General features: G+C 38.3%; 1 pseudogene; it reads left to right on the top strand.

Moving 5' to 3' along the window:
* Nucleotides 1–1,975: 1,975 nt before the first annotated feature.
* Nucleotides 1,976–20,627, top strand: LOC105057366 (uncharacterized; annotated as a pseudogene).
* Nucleotides 20,628–20,704: the final 77 nt, after the last annotated feature.

The raw sequence follows: 20,704 nt of genomic DNA, 5'->3' as shown, positions 1-20,704 counted from the left end.
AAAATCTTGCCTTTTAATTTTTTTATTTTTTTTATTTTTATTAATTTTTTCCATCCACAGAAATTCATTCAGATGGAAAACTTAGTTGGAAAATTTGAAATAAGTCTTAGGATCGAAATATAATATTAATTTTAATCTTCATTATTAAAGAAATAAGATAGGAATTATAAAAGATTCACTAATTTTCAATTTTTTTCTCTTTAATTCCGCTTCATTTAAAGAAAAAAAAATTACAGATTTGAGAGAATTTATATTTCTTCCATTTCTCTTTTTTTTATATATAACAAAATTTGCAATCATGAGAAAATTAATATTTTTTTTTTATTTTTTTCTTTCCTCTTCTATTCTTCTCTTCCAACCAAGATGAAGGTGTTTATGAGAAGGAGGGCTGCATTAGAAGGAGAAGAGAGGATGCGTCGCTCAAACTAATGGATGGTGACACACATAACCATCTGATTGCCCATTTGGTAGGCGACGTAATTCATATAATAAAAGTGAAATTATTGCCTTATTATATGGTTATGTTAACAAAAAAAAAATGGTGAAAGAATAAACTTGGGCTACAGGTTCTACCTTTTATGCCTGAACCCAGAGTGATCGGGCTCGATCCTATTTTTCTTAATGGATTCGTATCCTATGTTCATTTTCTGGATCCATGTATCAGGCTAAACCTGAATCCTACCCATCATCGTTTCCACTGCCCCCTCAACGAAGGAACAAAAATCATATGGGACAGACACTATAAAAGATCATACGAGCAAGCTTTATAATATATCATATATTTTCTAATACTAATTTTAAATTATAAATCTAAAAGTTAAAAATTTTTTAATTATTAATCTCGTAATTAAAATATTCTCTTTCTTCATCATTTTTAGCACATAATAGTACATACTATATGACTATATAATATATCCTAAATATATACGTAGGTATTACATACTGTAAGCTTTTTTAATATATATCTAGTAACGATTCAATACATACGTACAGCTAAATTGATATATAGTTTACTGAATTTATTATTCACTAGTACATAGTATATGACTAGTTGATACATATCTACCAAAAGATTCATCCAACATCCCAATATACACCTTCAGATAAAGCGATACATTATTTTCAAAATATAGTATTTATCAATGCATAGTATATGAGCAAATGATACATACTAGATAGCTTATTGATATATACTGTAAATTTTTTTAATACACACTCAGCAATAATGACCCAATACACATCTTAAGGTCCTTTCTCTTCTTTCAAATTACTCTTTTTTTCTAAGGTCTTTGCATTTAAAAGTTTACAAAAATTATGTATCGTTTTACCTAAAGATGTGTATTGGAACGTCGGATGAATATTTTACTAGGTGTGCATTAACTGACTATATATTATATATTAATGAGTATTAAATTAGATAAATTATATATCAATTTATTTGTAAGTATGTATTAGATTATTACTGGGTGGGTATCAAAAAAACTTCCAACATGTATCAATAAACTATCTAGTATGTATCATTTGCTGATATGCTGTGTATTGATAAATGCTATATTTTGAAAATTATATATCATTTTATCTAAAAATATGTATTGGAACGTTGGATGAATATTTTGTCAAGTATATATTAATTAGTTGTATATTCTGTACTGATAAAATTAAATTTGATAAACTACATTTCAATTTATATATGTGCATGTATTAAATCGTTGCTCGATGTGTATTAAAAAGCTTACAGTATATATCACCTTATTATATATTTAATATGTATCGTATGATCATATACTATGTATCGCTATATATTGAAAATAAAAAAAATATTTTAATTATAAAATTAATAATTTTATCAATAATTTTTTTTTTAATTTTTAAATCTATATTTAAAAAAATATGTGTCCCTTTATGAAGTCCGCTCCATATGACATTTTATAGTGCCCGTGCCCATACGATTTTTGGTATGCACAAACCCCACCCTTCACTCTCCGCCCCTCCTAAAAAGAAAGGAGAAGTAACGGAAGGGAAAAGAAGCAAAATAAGTCCGCAAAATAGGTCCCTCTTTTTCTCTCTCTTTGTTGTTTTCTTGAACAAATGTTCTGATGCTTTTAGGAGTAACGGAAGGAAGAAAATATACAGCGAGGTGGCTTTGAAACATTTTACGATTTGTTCTCCACAGCCATTGATTTGCCCTAGTTTTCGTGGGTAATATCAGCGGCTCTTTCTTGTCAGAATCATAGAGGAAAAGGTATTGAAGTTTTATTTAGTCATCTGTGCGACGTTTGATTGCAGAGAAAAAACTTTAATTTTCGCCCATCTTTTCACTGAATTGTTGGTTATACTGGGCTTTTTTTTTTTTGGCTCTGATGGATTTTTTTTTTTTTGAACTTGTTTCTTGCGTTTCTTGGATTTAGGCAAGAAAATGTGGTATTGGCAATAAGGTTGTAGCATTTATTTCTAATGTTTTTGATTGTTTTATTAGGCACTTGTTGTTTTATTGGGCTGTTCGGTTTTAGGTGTTAAGCATTCATTGTGTGAGGTTTGGATTTTTCAGTGCCGTTACGTCTGGAGGTTGGTGATTTTTCTCACGTTATATTACTTTGCCAATTTGGATTCCATGTCTGTTAGGTCCCTCACCCCCTTGCTTTCTTGTTCGTGGTTTTCTGTTAATGTGTAGTTTCTTTACTGCTTCATAGTTGCAGTAGCTATTAACTTTTCGACAGACTAAATAATCCTTCCTTTCTTTTTCCCAGTCTTAATTTCTAACCAAATCAACCATGACCGGTGCCCCGAAGCAATTTTTTATCATTTGTTCCTGTAAGGCACGAGCAATTGTGTTCACAATGTTTAAAGCATCACCAATGTTGCTTTTATGAATTTCATAAATTTATAAGCTTCTGCGAACATGCCTCTTTTGTTTTGGATAATTTTTAGTGGACTCGTGATCTTCTTGTTATTAGTTGTTTTTTGTTTTTTCCTGTAATAAAAAAATGGACGATTTGTGTGACTCATGAGCATTAAGGACTAGATTAAATTTGTTCTTCTCTTATGAGTTGATAGCCTGTAACTGCTTGGTGACTTTTGCTCTGTTCATGTTTTGAGGTTTCTAGAGTGAAAAATCTGCTTCTTATCTCCACCAGGAATCTAAACAGTCAACAAAATCCGAAATGGTCCGGGGATTACTTAATTGTGCCTTTACATGTCATTAAATATTATTCTGATTTGGCATAATATATTACATGTCAGTGCAGTCTGTTTAATGAGCTGCAATGTCTCTTGTTTAGTTCATCTCTATAAGTAAACAATTCCTTCTTTGGCAATTTGTGGCGAATAAATGTGACTATCTGTTTTATTTAGCTATATTCATTAACTTGCCTGTGGTTGGGTTAAAATAATGCTTGCTATGCTGTATTATAGTGTGATTAAAGTCTGTATAAGGGAACAAGGGATTTGGTTAGTACCAAGACCCTGATAATACTTCCTCTGGCTTGGTCTTATGATACTTGTGGGTTAGAAAATAGGGAAAGTCATGATTTTTGCCAGGTAACATAGCTTTTGGTGAAGAAATAACGTCGATCAGCATATCTTATGCTAAGTATGATGTGTTGCATGTGCAGATGGCTAGATGGGGTGAGATTTTGACACTTCCAGTGCAGAATCCACCAACCTTGGAGTTTTCTGCTGCTGATATTGTGTGGTCCAGGGTGGAAGGCTGGAGAGAGCAGATGGATAGGCTTGCACTCATTCCCTTCTCTCATGTGAATGATTGTGTAAGAGGTGAATCTAATAATAAGGAGTGCCCCACAAGATTCCATGTTGAAGCAAGGAGAAGGTGTCCTCCTGAGATGGCTTACAAACCAAAGGTCAATTGGATTCTTGAATATATCTTGTAAGCACTTATATTTTATGTTAATACTAGGTAGAAAACAAACCTCTGGATTACTGAAGTGCTAGTATGCTGTACTTATATAATCATCGAAGCCATGTACTTGTGTACTTGCTAATATAGCTTTTGTTTGGTACTTTTCTATGCCTCATAGATATCATTTCTTTTTTCTTATTCTTTGTCCTTTCTTCTCATCTCTAACTTCCTCTGAAAATCTGTTCATTGAATAAATGCATGTTAACCAGATTGATATTCTGCCTAAGAAGTTAGTTTCCATTAGTTGGTAATGTGACATGGCATTTCTTGCACCTTTAGTGAAATTTTATGCCGTCATGGGAGAGGATTGGTGGTTGAAACAGAGTTACAAACCATACCCATATTGTCTAAGATGTCTAAGAATGTTATCTGTATTCATTAGTTATGTGGCTTGTGGTATTGTAACACCCAGCCCATTTTGAGCCCTGGACCAAGCCCAAAAGCCCAAAGCCCATAAAAAAAAGAAAAAAGTGGAACGAAGAAGACTCCCAGCGGGAGTCTTCTTCCACCCCAAATCACCGGAAGAGAAGTCGAATCCGAGGGGGATTCGACCTCCCCTCCACTCTATAAGACCCCTTTCTCTCCCTCCTAAACAAACCACGATGATCACCGGTCTCTCTCTCTCCTTTCTTCTTATTTTCTCCAATTGAAATCAAGGCCTTCCGTACTCGTGCTCGTCGGAAATTGGAGCTGATGACGCTGTTAAAGCTTGAGGTAAGCCCTTCTCCTCCTTTTTCTGTTCCTTCCCCTCCTTTCCATGGCCTCGTGCACCCTTGCCGGCCGTCGGGATCGTCAGAAAATTCACAAAACATCATAACCCTGTTTTGCTCTGTTTCGGTTGGATCCTTTTCTCTCTTTTTCGGCCATCGGCGCCGTCGGTTGCGGCGTCTCATCCCTACGATAGGACCCTCATCCCTCTATCCCTCTTCTCTGAAGGTCTTGGTGGCCGGTGACCGGCCAATGACCGAAAATCATGAAAAAAGGGGACGGATCCCTGTTTTTCGAAAAAAAAAAAATTTCACCGACCGAATCTTGCTGTCGGCTGGCCTTGCTTCGTTGCCGTCGATCAGACACCACCAACCTCGTCGGAGCTCGGGTCATTGGGGGGGGACCTCGTCGGTCTTCCCCTGTTTCAGCCCAAGAGAGGGCCGTGGGAAGAAGGAAAAGAAAAAAAGAAAAAGAAGAAGGAAAAGAAAAAAAAGGAAAAGAAAAGAAAAGAAAAAGAGAAAAAGAAAAAGAAAAAGAGAAAGAGAAAAATAAAAATAAAATAAAATAAAAAAGAAGAAGAGAGAGAAATTTTCTCTCTCCTCTCCCTCTTTTCTTTTTCTCTTTCCTCTCTCCTCTCTACCTTCTCTCTCCATTTTCTCTCTCTAGATTCTCTCTCTAGATCTTTCTCTCTCTTTATGAATTTTATCTCTCTAGTGTCTTTTTCTCTCTGATTTCATCACGGATCTTAGGATAAACTTGAGATGAAAATAAGATGATTTGAGATTGCTTCGAAATTCATGCAGTAGATTAGATCCCGATCTGATCTTTATTCGAAATTGATAACATCAATCATAGTTAATCCTTATTGAGTCATCCTGATATGATCTTTGATGATCTCGATCATGATTGCCTCGTCTGAAGGATACAAAAATTTTCTCTCTCTATTTTCTCTCTCCATTTTCTCTCTCTAAAATTTTCTCTCTCTAGAAGTCTTATAGATCGGTGGAGGATTCAGATACTTAGATAAATCCTAATTTTGGTTAATTCTAAGAGAGGTCCTAGATTTGTGTTATTAGGATCGATTATTGAGTAATTTTCTCCATATATGATTTTTATATTTGATCAGGGTTACGAAGATATATGATTGTCTGCATAAGATATCAAGTGAAATATTTTGTTAAAGAAATTCATAAATCAAAGAAGAACATTGATTTCTGTGCTTGGATCAGTCACCGGTAAATGTAAGAATCTTTGTACATGATCACTATTATATAATACTATTTTACTGTTGGTCTTGCATCATTGGTTTTGCATCGTCGGATTTGAGATCGATGAATTTATTATATCTGAGATACTGTTATTTGATTTTGAGCATGAGTATGTTATGTCAATATATATGTATCAGAGATTGATGGCATGATTATATGGATATGACATATCTGAATTGATCATAATGCAAGATAGAATTGATTTGATGAAATCAACACATAATGATTAAATGAAAAGAAAGAGATATATGGTATGGACTAGCCTTGTCATGTGGAACAGTCGGCCAGGAGTTTATGTCTGGGACAGTCCGTCAGGAGCTTATGCCTAGGACAGCCCCCACTGGCTTACAGATGGATCAGCTGGCCAGGAGCTCATGCTTGGGACAGTCCGTCAGGAGCTTATGCTTGGGACAGCCTCTTATGGGTTTTCGTACGTGGGACAGTCGGTCAGGAGCTCATCCTGGGACAGCCTTGAAAGGCTTTTTAAGTGGACATTGATTCAGATGATGACTGAGGTATAGACTTGGATAGTCCAGAGCCAGAAAGAAAATGTTAAAAATCATGTGATTATGAAAAGAGAAATGAAAGATAAGACATGAAATAATTGTTGAATAAAAGTGTTTTACCTGTTAACATATGATGATGCATCTATTTTAACAAGACAGAAAATTTATAAATGTTTGCATTATTCTGGACATTGAACATGAGATTTTATATTTTATTGCTTATTCTTATTTTCAGACTATATTACTATATCAGTGTGATATGAAAATTCTTACTGGACTGTAAAGCTCACACCCCTTCATCTTTCTTTTTCTTCTCAAAGTTACAAGACGCTTATGATTGGCTATGGCTTGGATTTACGGATGAGCAGAAGGATAAATAGAGTGTCATAATATCTGATCAGAGAATTGAAGAAATTTAAATTGTAATTATGCAAGGTTTTATGAATTATTATTGAAATTAATTGTTATGGATGTTAAGGTTGTAATGATTTATTTTGGCCTTGCATATTCTTTAGGGCTTGCTCTAAGGAGTATGCGGCCATCACGTATCCGATCTGGGTGTTGGGTTCGGGGCGTGACAGAATGATATTAGAGTTTAGGTTATGATCATTGGAGATTACGATATAAATGATTAGGATGTGATAGAATAATATCAAAGCTTAAGTTTAAGATCACTAGAGATTATGAAGAGATATTAAAACTTTATGTAAGATCAGTAGGATGTGACAGAGTGGCATCTGAGCTTAGAGCTTAGGTTACGTTCATTTGGAGACAATGATACAAGTGATTAGGATATGACAGAACAGTACTAGAGTCCAAGTTTAAGGTCACTAGGGATTGTCATATAAATGATATCAAAACTTTGAGATTATAATCAATAGAGTATGATAGATAATATCAGAGTTTAAGGTTATAATCATTAAGGATGTAATAGAATGATATTATAGTTTAGGTTATGATCATTAGAGAATATGATTTAAGTGGTATTTAAGCTTAAGATTATAATTATTTGAAATTATGATTTTAGTGATATTTAAACTTAGGTTATGATTATAAGAAATATGATTGACATAAAAGAAAGGAATCAATATTTGAATTTTGAATCAATAAATACTATGATGAAAATTTATGTATAAGTGGTATATGATGTCTATAATAAAATTGATGAGTACATATTGGATTTCAATTAGTAAGGTTGACCTAAGTATGAGAAGAGTTGACCTTAGAATGAAGTGCAAGGTATTGATAAGTTATGCTGAGTATACTAAATGATTTTGGAATGTTAAACTTATATAATTAAAAATTATGATACTTTTTTTAATTTCGATGGTAATTGTCTGAGCATTATAAATTTTGGACTTATCAAAAGAAAGTTAATTAGGGTATGGTCTAAGAAAAAATTACATCATATGAGAGAGAAATATTTTTGAGCATGAAACCGATAAGAGGTCATATATGAAACTCAATTTAGATGAAAAAAAAATACTTAAATTTTATTATGAGAATACGAGATACACATCTTGGTGAAATCTTTGGTTACTCAAAATATCATATTCTGAATATGATTCCTTGATCTTTCAAGTTGCATTGAATTTCAAGTCAAAAGTTTACTTTTCTAAATGGATCAAAAGTATTTTGATATTATTGTTAAATTAAAGAAAAAAATTTATTTTGTCAGAGTATGATATATAGGTTATGATGAAATCTTTAATAATTCGTATTACTATCTTTGGATTAGATTTTTTTTAATTTTTCTTGTGATTGTTGAAGATGGTGAAGTGTATTAATTATTCAAGTCAAAGTTTGAATTTTTTTTAATTGAACTAAGATATCTTGCTGGTGTTAAATATTGAATGACTTATACAAGGGACAAGATTTTGTATGGATTTATTGATTAATATTAATGATTGTGATGAAGGAAGCTCTATAAGAAATAATCAAGTTGATTCTACTTAAGGATGTTGGCTTGAGTTCTTCTAGTTTGTCAAGTTAGAATTAGTTTTTAAAAAGAAAGATTGATTTAGAAATTATCTAAATGATTGTAAGATAAATCTAAGGTTAACTCCAATTGATTCTAGATATGTTGGATTTTTGAAGAGCGATGAAACTTATGCAATAATTTCAAACATAGGAAGTGGATCAAGATTTAATTATTATATGCTATACCCAAAAGTAGTAAAGATAAAGAAACTTAAAATTTTATCCTAAGTCTTATATGAAATTTGAAGGTTGGATCTATCCTGCATTGATTTAACATATAAGGATATTTTTATCTTTGATAGACTTATATAATTTGATAAATTAAGATCAGAGTGCGCAGTAAAAGTGTGGTGGATTAAATTGATTAGAAATATTAATCTTTTGAATCAAAAGATATTATGATGGAATACATTAGTTGCAAATAATGAAGGATTTTATTGATAATGAAAAGATGCTATTGATTTTGATCTAATCTAATCATAGTCAGATAATTTTTGTCAGTAGGTTGCTTCATTGTAGATAATATCAAGAAATTCTAGAATCTCAAGTTTATTAACAGTTTGATAGTTTTGATATTAGTTCAAACTTAGAATGTCCTGACATAGATCTCATATTTTTTTTAAAATTTAATATTGTTACTTGAACTGATATAGAAGATTAAGGTTTTCTTAAGATGAAAGTCTACATATAAAATTTATTGGAAGGTCAAGAGAAGAAAGAAATCGATGATTGTGAAGAGTACCCGATGTTTGACCTTTACTTATTTTTCTATCAAAGGTAGTCTGAGATAATTATGAATTTTGAGTGGAATGTATTAGACAAATAACGGTGGTATATTAATACAAGTCTAAAATGTTACGGTTCTTCAAAATTTTTTTTTTTGAGAAATCAATAAGAAGGGATGAGTTTGAGATTTCAAATAATTTTTGTTATTACAAGATCACGAGAAATAAATAATATATAAGATATTATCGTAAGCTTGAGAATGACATAAAAAATGGATACTTAAAATATATACTTCAAATAACATAACTTAATTTCGAGGATGAAATTATTTGAAGGGGGGAGAATGTAACACCCGGCCCATTTTGAGCCCTGGACCAAGCCCAAAAGTCCAAAGCCCATAAAAAAAAAGTGGAACGAAGAAGACTCCCAGCGGGAGTCTTCTTCCACCCTAAATCACCGGAGGAGAAGTCGAATCCGAAGGGGATTCGACCTCCCCTCCACTCTATAAGATCTCTCTCTCCCTACTAAACAAACCACGATGATCATCAGTCTCTCTCTCTCCTTTCTCCTTATTTTCTCCAATTGAAGTCAAGGCCTCCCGTACTCATGCTCGTCAGAAATTGAAGCCGACAACGCTGTTAAAGCTTGAGGTAAGCCCTTCTCCTCCTTCCTCTCTTCCTTCTCCTCCTTTCCATGGCCTCGTGCACCCTCGCCGGCCGTCGGGATCATCGAAAAATTCATAAAACATCATGACCCTATTTTGCTCTGTTTCGACTGGATCCTTTCCTCTCTTTTTCGGCCACCGGTGCCGTCAGTTGCGGCGTCTCATCCCTAGGATAGGACCCTTATCCCTCTTTCCTGAAGGTCTTGACGGTCGGTGATCGGCCAATGACCGAAAATCATGAAGAAAGGGGACGGATCTCCTATTTTTCGAAAAAAAAACTTCACCGACCAAACCTTGCTGTCGGTCGGCCTTGCTCCGTTGTCGTCGACCAGACACCACCCACCTCGTCGGAGCCCGGGTCACTGGGGGGACCTCGTCGGTCTTCTCCTGTTTCAGCCCAAGAGAGGGCCGTGGGAAGAAGGAAAAGAAAAAAAGAAAAAGAAGAAGGAAAAGAAAAAAAAAGAAAAGAAAAGAAAAAAAAAGAAAAAGAGAAAAAGAAAAAGAAAAAGAGAAAGAGAAATAAAAATAAAATAAAATAAAAAAGAAGAAGAGAGAGAAATTTTCTCTCTCTCCTCTCCCTCCTTTCTTTTTCTCTTTCCTCTCTCCTCTCTCTACCTTCTCTCTCCATTTTCTCTCTCTAGATTCTCTCTATTTTCTCTCTCTTTTTATGGATTTTATCTCTCTAGTGTCTTTCTCTCTCTGATTTCATCACGGATCTTAGGATAAACTTGAGATGAAAATAAGATGATCTGAGATTGCTCCAAAATTCGTGCAGTAGATTAGATCCCGATCCAATCTTTATTCGAAATTGATAACATCAATCATGGTTAATCCATATTGAGTCATCCTGATATGATCTTTGATGATCTCGATCATGATTGCCTCGTTTGAAGGATACAAAAATTTTTTCTCTCCACTTTCTCTTTCTACTTTCTCTCTCTAGAATTTTCTCTCTCTTCATGAATTTTTTTCTTTCTAGAAGTCTTATAGATCAGTAGAGGATTCAGATACTTAGACAAATCCTAATTTTGGTTAATTCTAAGAGAGGTCCTAGATTTGTGTTATTAGGATCGATTATTGAGTAATTTTCTCCATATATGATTTTTATATTTGATCAGGGTTACGAAGAGATATGATTGTCTGCATAAGATGTCAAGTGAAATATTTTGTTAAAGAAATTCATAAATCAAAGAAGAACATTGATTTCTGTGCTTCGATTAGTCACCGGTAAAGATAAGAATCCCTGTACATAATTACTATTATATATATGCTATTTTACTGTTGGTCTTGTATCATTGGTTTTGCATCATCGGATTTGAGATCGATGAATTTATTATATCTGAGATATTGTTATTTAATTTTGAGCATGAGTATATTATGTCAATATATATGTATCAGAGATTGATGGCATGATTAGATGGATATGACATATCTGAATTGATCATAATGCAAGACAGAATTGATTTGATGAAATCAACACATAATGATTAAATGAAAAGAAAGAGATATATGGTATGGACTAGCCTTGTTATGTGGAACAGCCGGTCAGGAGCTTATGCCTGAAACAGCCCGTCAGGAGCTTATGCCTGGGACAGCCCTCACTGGCTTACAGGTGGATCAGCCGGTCAGGAGCTCATGCCTGGGACAGTCTGCCAGGAGTTTATGCCTGGGACAGCCTCTCACGGGCTTTCGTACGTGGGACAGCCGGCCAGGAGCTCATCCTGAGACAGCCTTGAAAGGTTTTTTAAGTAGACATTGATTCAGATGATAACTGAGGTATAGATTTGGATAGTCCAGAGCCAGAAAGAAAAGGTTAAAAATCATGTGATTATGAAAAGAGAAATGAAAGATAAGACATGAAATAATTGTTGAATAAAAGTGTTTTACCTGTTAACATATGATGATGCATCTATTTTAACAAGACAGAAAATTTATGAATGTTTGCATTATTTTGGACATTGAACATGAGATTTTATATTTTATTGCTTATCCTTATTTTCAGACTATATTACTATATCAGTGTGATATGGGAATTCTTACTGGACTGTGAAGCTCACATCCCTTCATCTTTCTTTTTTTTCTCAGGGTTACAGGATGCTTATGATTGGCTATGGCTTGGATTTACGGGTGAGCAGAAGGAGAAATAGAGTGTCATAGTATCTGATCAGAGAATTGAAGAAATTTAAATTGTAATTATGTAAGATTTTACGAATTATTATTGAAATTAATTGTTATGGATGTTAAGGTTGTAATGATTTATTTTGGCCTTGCATATTCTTTAGGGCTTGCTTTAAGGAGTATGCGGCCATCACGTATTCGATTCGGGTGTTGGGTTCGGGGCATGATAGGTATTATTTACATGCTTGATGAAAGTTTATGTCACGAATATTCTGCTGTTTGTAAGAGAGGATTGGTACTTACAAAAGATTCAATCACCACCATTTATCCTATCACTTCTGGTATTGTGATAGATACAACTGAATGCAGGTACTGGTGTTGCTTCGGTCTAGATGATCATAGGAAGGCTGGTGTTGTTTGACCCAGCAGGAACTTTACTGCAAAGAGGAAGACTCCTGCTGGCCTGCCAAATACAAAGAGAGGTTGTGTATGCCATTTTACTGTAAAACAAATAATAGCATCAGCTGCACTTATCATATATAATCAAGAGAAGCATATGGATAAAAAGGGAATGCCCTGCCGTGGCCCCATGGATAAGAAGGTTGTTGGAACATGGGCAATGTTTGCACCCTTTTTTTTTTTTTTTTTGATGATAATGGAGGCTAAGAAATAGCCACCTTCTAAAAAAATTACAGAAGATGAACATTGGTATGTTTGATCGCTGTCCAAACCTTTCCAAAGTCAGCAACCTCCTTTGATTTACATAAGATAGACCTGTCGTTGAAGTGATTTAGAGCATTAGTTGCCATAGAAGCAATGGAAGAGGCTTTGTGAAGGAAGAGTCTCGCATTGCGCTCTCTCCAACATGACCATGCCACTGCAGCCATCACCATTAGAATGATTGGTTGAAATCTCTTGGAGAAAGTTTTCAGAATCCATTCATGGCAGAGGAAGTTGAACGACGATTGAGGATGGAGAACTCGAAGTGATGAGCAGAATAATTTCCAAATGTCAGAGAAAAGATAATAATTAGAGAACAAATGATCAACAGTTTCCGATGCTTCTCCATCGATTGCACAATTTCTTAAGTATTGACCAAGCTTTTTACCTAGAAGATCTCTGGTATTGAGTTTACTTCTCCAACATAACCACATGAAGCATTTGATTTTCAATGGGGCAGCGATCTTCCATAGAGATGGAGCAAAGCAACATTTGATACCTTTGGAGTTCAGAAAGAAATACATGGAAGAGATTGTGGACATACCATTTGGTTCAAGTTTCCGGTGGACTTGATCATCTTCAAGGTTCAAGGTGGCCATATCCAGGAGTGAAGTAAGGTGTGTAAATACAAGCCTGGTTACCGAGCAGAATCTAGGAGGGAGCTTTATCTTCCAATGGTCATTCCATTGATTGAAGAGTTGAGCGACGGTCGCATTCTTGTTTCTGCTAATTGAGAAAAGGTTGGGAAAGATGACTTGAATTGGTGCATCACATAGCCAATTATCTCTCCAAAAAAAGAGTTTCTTGGCCATTCCCAATGATGTGCTGAATCCTATTCCAAAAAGCTGGTAGAGCATGGATGACATCGCTCCACGGAGTAGAACAATGTTTGATTGGTTTCCAGCTGGGGGAAAGCCTCACTTTTTTATGATAAGCGAACTGTACTTGTTTGCTCCAGAGATCTGTATCTTTTGAAAGCATCCACCAACCCCATTTAGCAAGAAGTGAAGTGTTTAATTGAGAGATGTCTTTTACTCCAAGCCCACCTTCATCTAATTGCATGCATACTGTCCTCCAATTTATTTTGCAAGAGAGGTTGTTGGTGGATGAAGTTCCCACTCCAGAGGAAGGAACGCCGGTATGAATCAATTTTCTTTATGACCCACAATGTTAATCTGAAGAGTAAATGGGAAGAGAGATTAGCACTGAATTAACAAGTGTGAGTCGTCCTCCAAAAGATAGAAATTTTGCTTTCCAAGTCGATAGTTTAGATTCGATGAGTTGTAGCAGAATGTTCCACTCAGATTTTGAGAGCCTTTTACACCCCAGAGGAAGCCCAAGGTACTTAATAGGAAGAGATGAGACTTTGCAGTTTAGCCATGCCGCACATTCATTTTACAGGGGTGAAGGTTCACCAAAGAAGGAGATTGGACTCTTTTGAAAGTTGATGGCGAGAGCAAAAACTAAGGTGTCATCTGCATATTGAAGTATTTTTGTTCCTCCTCTTCTCTAAGGATTGCCAAGGCCTTCAAATATACTATTCAAAGAAGCACTTTCTAACATTCTGTAGAGAGGGTCAACTGCTAGGATGAAGAGGAACGGTGATAAAGGATCGCCTTGCTTTAGTCCCCACTTGCAGATTATCCAATTTCCAATCTCCTCATTCACACAGATAGCTACTTTAGAAGATGAGAGGATGTTTTGAATCCACCCAATCCATTTAAGAGGAAAGTTGCGTTTGATCAACATTTTTAAGAGATAAGAATGTGAAATACGGTCAAACGCTTTAGCAAAGTCCAACTTGCAGATCAGCCCTTCAACCAAGCTTCGCCTAGAGTGATGAATAATTTCATTGGCACGTAGCAAAATTATCTAAAATCGATCTGCCTTTGGTGCAAGTAGTTCGAGCAGAATCAATGAGACTCTGTAGGAAGGGTTGAAGCCTATCAGCTAGTACCCTGGTGAAGATTTTGAGGCAGCTGTGCACAAGACTAATGGGACGAAAATCTGAAGGAGTGTTGGCTGCTTCTTTCTTGACTATGAGAGTAATAGTAGCATAATTGATCCTTGCAAGGTCAGAGTTTGATTCATGCAACTGCTTGAAGAAAGAGAGGAGGTCATTGCCAACTAAATCCCAAAAATGCTGAAAGAAGGACATGGTGAGGCCATCCGGATCTAGGCTCTTATCACCTTGGAAGCTGAAGACTGCTGCTTTGATTTCGTCAAAGGTGAACGGAGCATCAAGTATGCCAAGATCCAGCTCAGAAGATGGATAGAGAGCAGCCCGATCCAAGTCAAGCTGAGGTGCAAAGGACTCTCCAAAAATGCCTTTAAAGTACTTCTTGAAAGCAAGTTGAATGTATCGGGTGAATATTTGGCCAGGACACTATCTCTCGAGATCTTTTTGATACTGCACGATACAGCAAGAAGAAAAAAGAAACAAAACAAAAACAATCAAAATACATGGATCAGCCACAAAAGGGCTCGTCTTCATAGGATTTGCAAATTTCACTATGAAAAAAAATTTTTACAAGAGAAAATTTCACTCTCAATCTTTGTACACCCAATTTCTCCCTCATAAAAAGTTTTTCCTCACAAAAACTCTCTCTTAGAAGATCCCCTGAATCCCTGAAGTGATCGCTGTTTGCTGTCCAGGAGCCCTGCTCCTTTTCTCCCAGCGTACGGCTCTCTCTCTTCTCTCTTCACTGTGTTTACAGTCTTCCTGGGCTTCGATCTGATGAAAATCGCACCGCACAACCCGTCCGCACGTCCATAAAGAAAAACAAGCCACCACACCTCTGTTCCCCCTAATCAGGCCTATTTATAGGCTAAAAACTCAATTAGGATAGCTTAAGGACTCCTAAACCAACTCAATTAAGACCACAGACCATTGGATCAAGATCGGGAGCCATCCATGCCGTTCGATCGTGCTTCGGTCCATGGAACAATGCCATGGACCGTGCGAAATGCGTGGGAAATGCCCATGTGGTCTACGCGCTGGGCCGTGGACCACTTGGTCCATGGTGGATCGAGGTACAGGCCCAGACGTGGTGCCTGGGCCGGCCAATGCCCGCATCGAGCACCTGGGCTCGGGCCGCATCCTGCGCGCCCGCGCCCTACGTGCTTGGCTTGCGCGCTACCGCGCGCTAGGCGGCGTCCCGCCTTTTGCGGCCGCGCCACCGCCGCTCCACCGGCCGTCGGTGGTCTTCCACCGTCTCGGATTGCTTGCCGACTTCAAAAGTACGTATCTTCTCCGTCCGAGCTCTATTTGGGATGATCTTAGTCTCGTTGGATTCTGTTTTTTATCGCGAACCTCACTATAGGCTTAATGTAGATCGAATCTTGAGGTATTAAATTCTAACAATCTCCATCTTGACTCGATATTTGGCCTCCTCCTAACTCTGAGAGCTTCTGGATCTCTTCACCTCCATGTCCTGGAGCAATCGCTTGCTGATCATGGATGGATAAACATAGGAGTCGAGCCAGGCCGCTCAATCCCATCTTCGTCGTATGCTGTGCTCCTCCTGACCTGAGATCTACTCGGGGCATCATCCTGCGGTAATAGGAATCTCACCTTGCGACGTCGTCTCTCATTCTCCCGAGTCTCTTGTCTCGTGCCCGATCCACCTCTACCTGGAGCTCCATCTCGCTCTGAGCTCCACCTTGCTCCTGAAGCTCTACCTCGCACTGGACCCCTGTCAAGTAATAATATCCTCTGCTTTCCTTCTTCCCCTCCAGCACAATCCTATCGTCGCATAGCACCCTCAGGATTCCTCCACCAGCTACCGTCCTGTAGCCTCTCGAATCCAGTCTGCTAAGTGAGATAAGATTTTACTTGAAATTGGGTTGTATCAGATCTCTCTTAATCTCCTCACTACACTATCATGTGTCCTCCAACTAACCATCCTAATACCTCTGATCGCACAGCTTGATCCATCCGGTAGATATACAGTGCCCTCACTGTTCTCCAGGGAGTCAAACTGCTCCTCTCTACAACATACATAATAAGAGCATGCAGAATCTAATATTCACTATTGAGAAAATGTAGATACATCGTCAGATATCTCCAAGACATCTCCATCTGAATCGCTACTGGCCGTCGCTGCAGCAGTCACCGTCCGATTTTTAAGTTGAGGATAATCTCTGGCTAGATGCCCCAACTCCTCACACTGGTAACACCTGATTTTGCTCAAGTCCCTCCTGGACTTGGACCGCCCTCATCGGGATCTCTTGTCGCTCCGTCTACCACCTCCTACTCCTCCAGAAGCCACCAAAGCTGAGCTACCGCCACTTGAGCTCGAAGTCAGGTTCTTTCTCCTGAGAACATCATTCTGGAGCATCACCGCGGTGACCTCGTCCATCTTGATGGTGCTCTTCCTCACTAGAAAAGCAGTTACTAAGGACTCATACGAAGGAGAAAGTGACGCCAGCAAAGCCAGTGCCCTGGTCTTCTCCTCAACATTCTCGCCAACGCTGAGGAGGTTGGTGAGGATTTTCTGGAAGTGGTTTAGATGCTCCTGCACGCTCTGTTTCTCATCCATCCACAGCTGGTAAAACTGCCTCAAGAGGAAAAGAATATTGGTGAGAGACTTCGTCACGTATAACTTTTAGAGCTTCAACCACAGCACCGTCGGAGAAGCTCGCTCAGCACATGGATCACCACCTCATCCGTTAGGTACATACGGATGGTACTCACCGTCTGCATCTGTAGCCGTTTTCAATCCCGCACCTCCATGGTGGTTAGCTTCTCCTCGCACAAAAGAGCATCGATCAACCCCTATTGGATGAGCACGTCTTTCACCCTTACCTGCCACAAGGAGAAATTACTCTTTCTATCAAACTTGTTGATCTCTATCTTGAGTATTCCTGTCTTCTCCATCTTCAATCTTGCTCACCACCGCTGTAATCTGCATCCTTATACCGCCTCACTCTAATATCACTTATTGGGTGGATGTTTGGCTAAGACACCACCTCCCAAAATTTTTTCGATACTGCGCGATGCAATAGGAAGAAAGAAAAAATAAAACAAAAATAATCAAAATACGTGGATCAGCTACAAAAGGGCTCACCTCCATGGGGCATACAAACTTCACTATGAAAAAAAAAATTTACAAGAGGAGATCTCACCCTCAACCCTCGTACATCCAATTTCTTCTTCACAAGAAGTTCTCCCTCACAAAAGCTTTTTCTCTTGGAAGACCCCCCTGAATCCTTGAAACGACCGCTGTCCGTTATCCAGGAGCCCTGCTCCTTCTCTCCTAGTATATGGCTCTCTCTCTTCTCTCTTCACGGTGTTTACAGTCTTCCTGGGCTTCGATCTGATGAAAATTGTGCCGCACAACCCGTCCGTGCATCCACAGAGAAAAACAAGCCACCACACCTCCGTTCTCCTAATCAGGCCTATTTATAGGCTAAAAACTCAATTAAGATAACTTAAGGACTCCTAAACTAATTTAATTAAGACCACAGACCGTTGGATCAAGATCGAAAGCTATCCACATCATTCGATCACACTTCGATCCATGGAATAGTATTGTGGACCATGCGAAATGCATGAAAAACGCCCACGTGGTCCACACGCTGGGCCGTGGACCACCTGGTCCATGATGGACCGGGGTACAGGCCCCAGGCGCGGCACCTGGGCTTGGGCCGCGCCCATGTCGGGCACCTGGGCCCAGGCCGCGCCCCGCACGCCCGCCTGGGCCGGGCCGTGCTTTGCCGGCCCGCCGCCGCTCCGTCGGCCCGCCGCCGGCAGTCCTCCGCCGCTGATGGTCCTCCACCGTCTCGGATTATTTGCCGACTTCAAAAGTACGTATCTTCTCCGTCCGAATTCCATTTGGGGTAATTTTGATCTCATTGGATCTTGTTTTTCGTCACAAATGTCGTTGTGGACTCAATGTGAATCGAATTTTGAAGTATCAAATTCTAATAGAATGTCATCAGAAGTAGTCAACTCTACTTCAGGTTAAGTTGGTGATCTAATTGAATTTACGATGACAATTCGTAGTCTTGTGAAAGTAAGCGGTGTTGTTACCTCCCTCCAAGAGCCATCTAGTTTTAGCCCGCTGTTTCCAATATATTTCTTCCTCTTTGTAGATTTGACATAAGTTATGTTTAGAAAGAAATCACAGCTCTCTCTCTCTGAGGTGGTCAGAGTGGACACTGCTTCCTTCTAATCAAAATTCTATATGAGGTCAAGAAGCTTAGCTTTGAGTTCTTTATTTGAGCCCCTTAACCTAGCAGACCAAAGTTTCAGAGACTCATGCAGAGTTTTAATCTTGCGCATTAAATTAATAATAGCATCGTTCGAGCTAACTGAGTTCCAAGCATTGCTAACAACATCATTGACTTCTGAGTGGGACAGCCAGCTCCTGTCAAATCTGAAGGGGGTTCTAGTCTTGAAATGATTAGCGAAAAAAATCTTGACAGGGGCGTGATCAGAGCATGGATTGGGAAGAACTATTTGAGAAGCATGCGGGAACAAATCATCCCAATCTGAGGAGATTAGGAATCTATCAAGCTTGGCTAAAACTAGTGATTCTCTATGATTACTCCCAAGTGTAATCACGCCCTTTCAAAGGCAAGTCAATGAGTTGAGAGTGGCGAACAAAGGATCTGAAACCTTTCAAAACCTTCTTAGCCTGTGAAAGTCCATTTCGTTCCCCAATCTTGTATGTTGCATTAAAGTCACCACCTATGATCCATGGTCCACTGAAAACAGTTCGAATCTAACGTAGTTCTTGCCAGAAGAGAGTTTTCTGAGAGTGTTCGGTAGGGCCGTACACCGTAATGAATGTCCAGTTGAGGTTCAAAAGTCTATCAAGCCAATGAATAGAGAGATAGAATAACACCCAATTTTCTGACTCAATAGATCAAAACGTGCACCATTCCAACCGAGTATCCCACCAGCAGTGCCAATTGAGTTGCAGACAACCTACTCAGAAAATTTTCCGCCAGATAAAGATCTTAGGATGGCATTGGAAGGATTCTGTAGTTTAGATTCTTGTAAACCTACAGCTTGGCAATGTTTGCAACATACATTTTGGATGAACTTCATCTTCACATTATGTCTTTGCTCTATGTTGGTGTTCCCGTGGAAACCATCATGCAGAGACATGAAATGGTAGAGTAGTAGTGTGGACCATGTAATAGAGATGATCTTCTCACTCACAGGTATGTCCAGAGGTTGGAGACAAGTTCAGGTCTTCCCAACAACATCTGCTTCTGGAGTTTTGAATGGTGTCGCAGAGGAAGAGAATGCTTGCAAAGTATCTTTTGTTTTAATAGACAACGAAAGAGCAAATGAAGTTTCGGATTCCTCTGATCCAGTGGTTATTGAAACTGTTGAGGACAGCAATGGTGTCTGTGATGGCACTAAAAAGAAGCAGCTCATTGTGCATGACTCTCATGGAACTGGTGTTGAGAATGTCAGCCTCCAGCAGAATGATGGGGCATTTGACGGTAGGGTTGGAGATATTGCAGAGAATCATGGTAACAAAGGCACAACAATTGGAAGAATTGCAGGTGATGTTAATGGTTGTGCTGTTGTTGCTGGAGTATTTCAAATGTCGAATGGTGGATCTTGCGACCCCGATGATAAGGAAGTAGATGCCAATGTGAATAATATCTGAGAATTGGACTGGAGACCTTGCTCTGTTGTTTCTCCTGATGATTCGAGGGAGAATACATGGACCAGTTGTTGCTCAAGCTGAAGAGAAGGTTAGCACTGATGTTACGGAGAAAATAGGTGGTGGTAATGGTAGGGCTCTAGAAGGGACTACGAGCAATGTGCAATCAACTCAAGATACCAAAGTTGACCCAAGTGCAGATTATCACTTTTCTCTGATGGACACCGAGGTTTGTACTGATCCTGTCGAAGAAGTTCAGGTTGTCAGGGATTCTTCTTCTGGTCTTGACAAGAAAGATGGTGTCCAAGTTGCAATTGATGCTTCTCCTGCTAGTAATGGCACTTCCAGTAACACAGTAAGTCCAGTAGGGGTCATGTTGTACTGGAGCTTTAGTAGTTTCTTGTGGTCCCTTAAAATGAATACTTTCTAGTGTGTCGGTGGAGACAGAAAAGCTTACTATTTGCAGCTAT

This window comes from Elaeis guineensis, chromosome 14 (genome assembly GCF_000442705.2).
Source record: "Elaeis guineensis isolate ETL-2024a chromosome 14, EG11, whole genome shotgun sequence".
NCBI lineage: Eukaryota > Viridiplantae > Streptophyta > Magnoliopsida > Arecales > Arecaceae > Elaeis > Elaeis guineensis.
This window is presented reverse-complemented; position numbering and strand designations above follow the sequence as displayed.